The sequence below is a fragment of the Piliocolobus tephrosceles genome, chromosome 1 (assembly GCF_002776525.5).
Source record: "Piliocolobus tephrosceles isolate RC106 chromosome 1, ASM277652v3, whole genome shotgun sequence".
Taxonomy (NCBI): domain Eukaryota; kingdom Metazoa; phylum Chordata; class Mammalia; order Primates; family Cercopithecidae; genus Piliocolobus; species Piliocolobus tephrosceles.
The window spans coordinates 202,377,657-202,386,606 of NC_045434.1; the positions used below are offsets into that span (position 1 = coordinate 202,377,657).

Genomic DNA, 8,950 nt, shown 5'->3' on the forward strand with positions numbered 1-8,950 from the left:
AGTTGAAGGGATACATCGGAACTGAGGATGTATACCCGTTCCTCCCGTGCCCCGCCCAGTTGAAGGGATCTAGGTGTCTGACTACTTAGTCTCTTTTCAGAGGTGGCACTGTTTCCTGAGTGCCAGGGGTATTTTCACACTGAAACCCCAGAAAGACCCTGTGAGGCAGCTTATCCTCACTTTGCAGCAGAGAAACCAAGACCTACAGAGGTGAAGAAAACCTCAGGGTTACACAGTGCGTGGGTGGTAGAGCCAGGATTTGAATCCAAGCATCTGGCCCCAGATCCTGGGTTGTTAATGGCACCTTCCTTGCTGTCTGCTCCTTTCCAGCCAGGTCCAGGTGCCCAGGCTGAGTTAGTGCACCTGCCAGCCAGCTGCTCTTACACAGGGCCTTTGACCCCTTCACACCGACTGCCGTAAACCCCCAGGGCTCCACCTCTCACTGGCTCCTGCCCTTCTGCTCTGCTTTCTAGGAGTGGGGAGGTGGCGGTAGGAGTAGGGAGAGAAGACAGCATCCTCCCCACGTTTTGAGTGGGGATAGTAGATCAGTACCCTGGCTCTCTCTCGTACCAAGTCAGCACACTAAAGACGACTCCCACTTTGAAGTCATTTCAACAAGATGCCACTGGAGGCCGAGCGCGGTGGCTCACGCCTGTAATCCCAGCACTTTGGGAGGCCGAGGTGCGTGGATCGCTTAAGGTCAGGAGTTTGAGACCAGCCTGGCCAGCATGGTGAAACCCCGTCTTTATTAAAAATACAAAAATTAGCCAGGTGGGGTGTCGGGCGCCTGTAGTCCCAGCTACTCGGGAAGCTGAGGCATGAGAATCACTTGAACCTGGGAGGTGGAGCTTGCAGTGAGCTGAGATTGCACTACCGGCACTCCAGGCTGGGCAACAGAGAGAGACCCTGTCTCAAAAACAAAAACAAAACAAAACAAAAAAACAAAACTGGAACACATGGGACACATACAGAGGCCTCAAAATGGATGTCATGGCACACCTTACTGCAGGAAAACCTTGGGCAAGGTTGGTATTGACCCTCTTCTTGGGCTTCAGCTGGTACAGAACCAGCCGAAGGTTAAGAGACAAGGGGAGACAATTGGAGAGGTTGCATTTAGAATACCAAGTTCCCCACTGCAGTCACGTTTAAGGAGGCAGGGTTTTAGGGTTTAGAGATTCCCCACACTTTGCACAAACTCCTCCATTGGGTCGTAGACACTGTGCTAAGAAAGTTATGTGGATGATCACACGGATCCCGCATAATCCTCTAAGTGCAATTTTTCTTTCTTTTTACAGGTGATCTGAGTGAACATAAGAGAGGTTAGTAAACCTGCCCATGGTCATAAAGCTAGGAAGTGTTGACTCTGGGAACTGAACCCTGGCTGGTTCCATTCCAGTGCCTCTGCATTTACCACTGTGCCATAGCAAAATCCATGGTAACAGTATCCCACATCCACAGAAGCAAGAGAAAAGCCCTCTCTTTGAGGGTCCAAGGGACAACATGGGGTTGTCAGCAACATAGACTAAACCAACCAGGGACAAGGAAGCAGGGAGAGGAGGCCAGCTGCAGAATCGCCCTCATCAGCCAGCCTGGGCATCAGGAGCAAATCAGCCTCCAGGAATTAGGCTCAAAGTCAGGCTTTGACTTGTAGCACTGGGTGACACAGGCAAGCTACTTCACCTCCCTGACCTCAGTTTTCTGATCTATAAAAGGGCACAGAAGTAGAGCTCGCCTCACTGCCTCATGATGATGAGAAAGAAGACTGTGCGTAAAGCGCCAGACACAGTGCCTGGCTGACTGTGAAGGTGAGCTGGCGGCTTTGCCCTGTGTAGGGGAAGGTGGGATGTGGGGGTAAAGCTAATCAAGGCCAGACTTTCTGACAGGCTTGTAAGGAATCTTTTAGAAATGGGGTATCTTAGAAAAGTCTTCAAGAATTCAGAGGAAAGGATTAAAAATGATGGTATTGTAAGCAGTGAAGAGGATGTAGCCCCTGACCAGCTTACCCTTTCAAATTCACCACTGAGACTGGGCAAGGTGGCTTATGCCTGTAATCCTACAACTTTGGGAAGCTGAAGTGGAAGGATTGCTTGAGGCCAGAAGTTCAAGACCAGCCTGGGCAACATAGGGGGACCATCTCTATACACATACACAAAAGTTAGCTAGGTGTGGTGGCACACCTGTAATCCCAGCTTCTTGGGAGGCTGAGGTGGAAGAATTGCCTGAACCCAGGATTTCCAAGCTGCAGTGAGATATGATCATACCACTGTGCTCCCAGCCTGGGTGACAGAGCAGGACCCTGTTCTGTCCCCTGGGCACCCAAAAAAATCCACCACCGAGTCATGAAAGTAATCATAATGAACCTCCATGCCTCATAGAAAGTGATTTATAATTAAAGCACTTTCACATCATCAATTAATTAGGAATTTATGAATAGGGGCAAAAATAAGGATTATTATCCCATTTTAAGGATCAGGAGACTGAGGCTCAGAGGGAAAATAACACAGGAGGATTGGAGCTCCCAGGGCAGAGCTTCCTCCGTGAATAGGGGACCTGCTGCTTTGCTGTGCTGAGGCTTGAGAGTGGCAGAGGCCAATCCTGCTGGCCACCAGGCATTCAGATCTGCTGGTCAACCCGGAGTGCTAGTGGTCAGAGAAGGGGGCTAAGATCCTTGAAGGGACTCAATCCAAGATGACCTGTCCTTTCTCCCCTATTTCCTGTAAGTATTCTGATCAAGGCTATAATGCCCCGCTCTTGAATAAGGCTGCGTGTAATCTTCATGCCGTTGTACAGATCTTCTGCCTTCTCTTCCTCTGGGTGCATGCTAAGCTGCAGCTCCCAGCTTCCTTGAAGGCCTAGATGTGCCTCTGGCTTCAGCCAATGAAATATGTGGAAGTGACGTGTGTCACTACCGGGTGGAAGCTTTCAAAGCCAGTGTGTGCTTGCCCATGTCATGTTCTCTGCCACAGCGATCATGGAGGAATGTGCCCCCAAGGAGCCTCTGTTAAAGGCATGGCCTACTTTGGACATGCAGCAGGAGCAGGAATTAAAACGTTGCTGTTTTTTTACTGCAGCGTAGCCTAATCTAACTTGGCTAGTACAGCCATGAATGTTTGGGTCTTTGAGCAAAGGTGATGGTCCCAGCAATAGAATCCATGGTATCCGAAGGGAGTAAAAGGTGGAAGAGGTGAGATGGGCCAGTGGGTCCACTAGAATATAAGCTCTAGGAAGGCAGAGGTCTTTGTATTTTTTCTCAACAATTGTATTCCCAGTGCCTTAGAAGAGAACCTGACAATCAGCAGGTGCTCATTAAATGCTGAATAAACGAATGAATGACCTGAGGTGAGGCAGGCAATGCAGAGGCAAGAGGCCTGAAAGGCAAAAGTGAATGGTTCTGGAAAGGACTCCATAGTCATTCATTCATAAACTCTATAAGCATTAAACACTCATCATGAGAGATCCCCATGTTAACCCAATAATTTGACCAGAAAAAGCCCACTGTAAGTGAATCTACTTAAAACAGGGACCAACATGTCATACAAAAGGGTGAATGAAGAAAAGATTTTAGTTGAGATTTCATTTTGAAAAATGAGACTAAAAATATGAAAATAGAATCTTACATTGGACCAAAATAAGATTATAGTTACAACCATGTGCCAAAACTTTCAGTCCTCAAAGGACAAATCAAATAATGATTGGTTTAGCAGGGCATGATTTTCCTGAACAAAATTATATGCTAGTATGATACAACATTTTTAAAAAGGTCATATTTCACTGTCACAGCATAATGATTAAAGTTTCTTATCATGAATTCACTGTTGTCCATATTCTGTTCTGTCAATCTCTGGCCTAACTGCCAGATTCTCATTTATCTATGGCCTTGTGTAGGACTAGGAGTCCTCCAGTGTCCTCTTTGATTGGCCTTACTAACTCCCACAACTTTCATGTGATGTCAGTTTCACCATGCAATCCTTCGGCTTTGTATGATCAGCGGCTTACCCCACCTGACGGAGAAACTGATGGACACGGATATTGTGTGAAGGGCAGGGATCAACGCTGGTTCTGAGCAAGAACAGACATTTATTCAGGGACTACTTTTGTAAGTGGACAGTCTATTCATGTTCTCTATTAGGATGACATTTTTAAAAACCTACAACCTTGGTGGGGCAAGGTGGTTCACGCCTGTAATCCTAGCACTTTGGGAGGCTGAGGTGGGCGGATCACCTGAGGTCAGGAGTTCGAGACCAGCCTGGCTAACATGGGGAAACTCTGTTTCTACTAGAAATACAAAAAATCAGCCAGGCTTGGTGGCGTGCGCCTGTAATCCCAGCTACTCAGGAAGCTGAGGTAGGAGAATCACTTGAACCCAGGAGGTAGAGGTTGCCGTGAGCCTAGATCGCACCATTGCACTCCAACTTGGGCAACCAGAGCGAAACTCCTTCAAACAAACAAACAAACAAACAAACCTACAACCTCACATCTATGGGGTTGCAGATAATGATTAAGCAGACCCCTCCATGGAGCCTGAATAAGGAAGTGGGGATACTACGGCGAGCCAGGTAGACCATCTCCTGCCCTCCAGCCACTCCCCCAGTGGCCACATTCTAGGCTGGGTTGGGACCATCACTCCAGCTTCCTGCCCTAGCCCTGGGTCCTGTCTCTGTCTCCACAGTCGCACCCATGGAAGGAACTTCTTGGCAGAGAGTCCTGTGACCAGCAGTTTGATCCTCAGTGGGTCATGGGAATAGGGAGAGGAGTTTTGTGCTGAGACACCCTGGGACCCTTGCCTTAGGAAGATTCACAATGCATGATCTCGCAAATGGTTTTCAGATTGGGGACTAGGATCCCTCCAGACCCCAGTGAGGATTCAAGAGGTGAGATTTCAATTTCTCAGGTTTGTTAATTTGTCTGCCTTTGTTAATGTCTCTTCCTGAGATCTTGATCTGACCACGGTGCTTCCCTGCTCTGTGACTGTTCATTGTGTTAACTAGGCCTGACTTGTTTGTATCAAATTCAGCTTCTCCCCACAATCCCCCTTTGCAGCCTGATTCCATATTTCTCTTGCACTCTGGCTCTGTGTTCCACACTAGAATATGTGCTCTTCCCCAGACATCTGTAAGCCTCAACTTTGCACCCTTGTTTATGTTCCTCCCTCAACCCAGAGCCCTGTGATCCCATCTCTGTGTTTTGAAACCTACTCATTCTGCTGGGTCCTTTCAAACCCACCTCCTCCATGAAGCCTTTCCCCACCCTTTTATCTAGGAGTGATTGCTCCTTCCTCTAGGCCCCTAGGATCCAGCTTTGCTCAGCTAAATCCTGCTGTAACAATCTCCATGCATGGAATGGTCTTAGGTTCTCTTCTAGAGGGTGGCGCTGCCGTTTGCTATTGCTAGCTCTTTGAGCTCTCCAAGACTTAGTTTTATCATCTGTACAGTAGAGATTAGTAAAACCTCATGGGAGGCTGGGCATGGTGGCTCACACCTGTAATCCCAGCACTTTGGGAGGCTGAGGCGGGTGGATCATCTGAGGCCGGGAGTTGGAGACCAACCCGACCAACATGGAGAAACCCCATCTCTACTAAAAATACAAAATTAGCCAGGCGTGGTGGCGCATGCCTGTAATCCCAGCTGCTTGGGAGGCTGAGGCAGGTTAATCGCTTGAACCCGGGAGGCAGAGGTTGCAGTGAGCCAAGATCGCACCATGGCACTCTAGCCTGGGTAACAAGAGTGAAACTCTGTCTCAAAAATAAATAAATAAATAAAAAATAAATAAAACTGCATGAGGAAGGCACCAGGTAAGGGAATGACACAAGACAAGGAAGAAACTAGGTACTACTCTTTGTTCCTCTTTTCCCCACCCCCGTGTCTAACTGTTCCTTCTCTGCTATTTTTGCAAGCTCATCCTTGGGGCCAGGACTACAGGGAGGCAAGTGACCAGATGCTGAAGACAAAAATTCCTCCACGTTCAAGCTTGCCCTGCCCTGCTTCAACGCATAAGCAGTTGACTCAACAAAGATGTGCCTCTGACTCAGCCCTTGCCTCTGTGTCTCAAATCCAGGAGCTCTTCTCCTGAGTGCTATTTTGCATAAGCTTGGGTAATTGATGACCATTGGTTTCCCTACTTGAGACGGCAAGCCTCTTGAGGACAGAGACCCAACACGCCACCCAGAGTCCGGCATGAAGTGGGCACGCAGTGATCCAATGGTTTTCATTCCTTTCCCTATTTCCACCCTTTCTTGTCTGTTGGTTCAAACTGACACTGATCGACCAAGACCTCCTGCCCCTCCCAGCCCTGCCTGCACTCACGCTCTGGTCATGCGGGAAACACTTCCCTGCTACTCTCTGTCCACCCACATGGCCACATCCACCCATGGCTTCCTCCAAATCCGCACTCTAGCATCACCTCCTTCAGGAAGCCTGCCTAGCCCCACACAGAACACTCCTGATCCCAATCCCCTCTCCCTAAGGAATCCAGGAACCCAGAGGGTTTCATAGGATGGAGGACTTGTGCACCCCTGGTGACCTGGAGTCATACTCAGTCCAGTGACCCCACTGGGCTGTTGGCCATTTCCCCCAGGGATGTCTGTCAGTTTCCTGTTTAGGTGACCCTCTTCTTGGCCTTGCTCAAGCCCCTTCCCAGGCTGACTGGAGTAAGGACGCCTGTGAGACTACGAGAAACCTATGTCTGCATTGCCTGGTCATTGGTCACTCGAGGTTGTGTTGTACAGGGAACCACCAAGGGTACCGAGAGAAACCCAGGCAGGTGTTCAGCAGAGAGGACCCGAAAAGGAACCCAGGCCAGTGGCCTGGAGGAGTGCTGCCCCTGAGCCTCTGGGTGCCTCTTCCACTGCCTTCCCTTCCTCAGGGCTGTCCCTTGCCCTCATGGAGCTGGCCTCTCACAGAGCCATAACCAGCATTTGCATCATTGTCTGGTAACGAGAGGCCAGCCAGTCAGTGAAGGTGCTGGCTCGGAGCAGAGTCTGGAGCAAAGTCGCAATGAGTGAGACAGAGCAAGCACAAAGGTGCTTCTTCCCTCTGGGCCCAGGGGCTGTCAGGTGAGTGGGGGCCGCGGGGATGGGTGAGTGGGGGCCGCTGGGATGTCTGAGTGGGTGTCCTAGCCCCTTGGAACAGAACACCGGTGTCGTCACCCTGGGTGTGGCTCCCTGTCTTCTACCTCCTCCCTCCAGCCAGGACAACTTTACTAACAGCCTAATGGCCAATGTCTAGAGCACCTTCTGAGAGCTGTGTCTGGCCCAGATCTGGGGGTGGTCTTTAGCTCCTTTTCTGTGAGGTCACAGAGTCGGAGTTTCCTAATCCTGAAGCTAGGGCCAAGGAGGCTGCTCAGAGCCTGAGCCATTTCCGGGTCAGGAGCCTTGGCTCATCTCGGACCAGCAAGGGAGTGGGGTCTACAGGCCACCCACCCAGGCACGGTGACCACCAGCCCTGCACCATCACCTGGATGGGGCTGGATTGGAGACAACCGAAGCACTATCCCTGAAGACAGATACCAGCCAAGGCTGGGTGAGGTGATGAGGGCCCCGCAGCCACATATCAGACCTTGGGGACCCTGCCCAGCAACCTTTGGGTCAAGTTCAAGTCACAGTCCTCTGCATGTGCACACGTGTGCACACACACACACGCATGCCCCTGCACTCTTAAATCCCTGCACAGCAGCAAACACACATGCACCCACAAACATGTAAACACATTTATATACACACACCACAGACCCGCTTACCAACTCATGTAGTTCACCTGATACACGTCACTACCCTCCAGGGAATCCCCTTACACACACATGCCCTAGTATGCCTTTCAAGAGCATATGCCTGCATGCATCACACGCACACACATGCACATGTACTCAGCCCCACCGGCCAACCCAGCTGACCACAGAGTCTCGTGGCCTATGGCCTCTTGGCAGGAGCAGAAGGACCAGAGCTCATCTACACCCCTTTGAGCCTTGTCCAGTCCCCATGAGCTGGCTGGATTTAGACAGGTGAGCCCAGGGAAGGGGCTGCACCCCAGCAGAGAAGACTTACTTCCTAAGTCTTAAAAAAAAAAAAAAGGAGGGAGGAGGTAAGGAAGGACAGGAGAGAGGGAGGAAAGAAAGAGAGAGAGAGAGAAAGAGAGGGAAATAAAAGAGAAAGAGAGAGAGGGAAAGAAAAAGAAAAAGAAAAAAAAAGAAAGAGAGAAAAAGAAAGAAAAGGCAAAAGAAGGAACGGGGCTAGTGGGAGAGGCAGGATGATGTGTGATGCCTGTTGCTCTTCAGAAGGGAGGAGGGAATGGTTCTGGCCCCCGCCCCGCAGGCCTCCTTCTGCTGCTGCGGTGCGGGCAGGCGGGCGGGCAGGAGCATGGGGTGGAACTGTGGGGCTGCCGCAGATGTTATGGTGGAACTTCCAGCGAAGGCTTGATGTGTTAGCAGACGCCACGCTGCACCCGCTGCTGAGTTCCTCTGCCCTAGTCACTTCCCTCTGCCCGAGGACCTTTTCTCCTTCCCCTCTTACCTTGCAGGAGCCCAGGGACGCGGGGCTCAGAAAAGGGTGTGCGTTTGGCTGGTGGCTCTGGGGACGGTCACAAGCTGCCGGGCATCCGAAGGGCAGCAGGCATGAGCCTGGCTGCCGGGGTGGGCACCCTGCAGAGCTCCTGACTGCCCCAGAGCTCTGGAGTACAGACGAGGGATGATGGGGGACTGACCGGGAGGTGGTGGAAACAGGTGGCAGGGATGGAAGGTTGAGAGAGGGAGGAAGGAGGCAGAGACAGAGGAGAGAGACAGAGACACAGAGAGAAGGAGATGCAGAGACTCACACAGAAAAAAGAGAAACAGACACAGAAAGCAAACAAGAAAGAGAAGAGGGAGCAGGAGAAGGGGTGGTGAGGGAGAGAAAGAGAGGAGACAGAAAGAGAGAGAGAGAGAGAGAGAGAGAGAGAGAGAGAGAGAGAGAGAGAGAGAG

General features: G+C 50.7%; 1 protein-coding gene across 1 annotated transcript in view; it reads right to left on the minus strand.

The window, feature by feature from the left end:
• The window catches only part of VWA5B1 (von Willebrand factor A domain containing 5B1), a 67,771-nt gene that overhangs the window by 58,325 nt on the left and 496 nt on the right, over positions 1-8,950 (minus strand). The gene's annotated exons all lie outside the window — the stretch shown is intronic.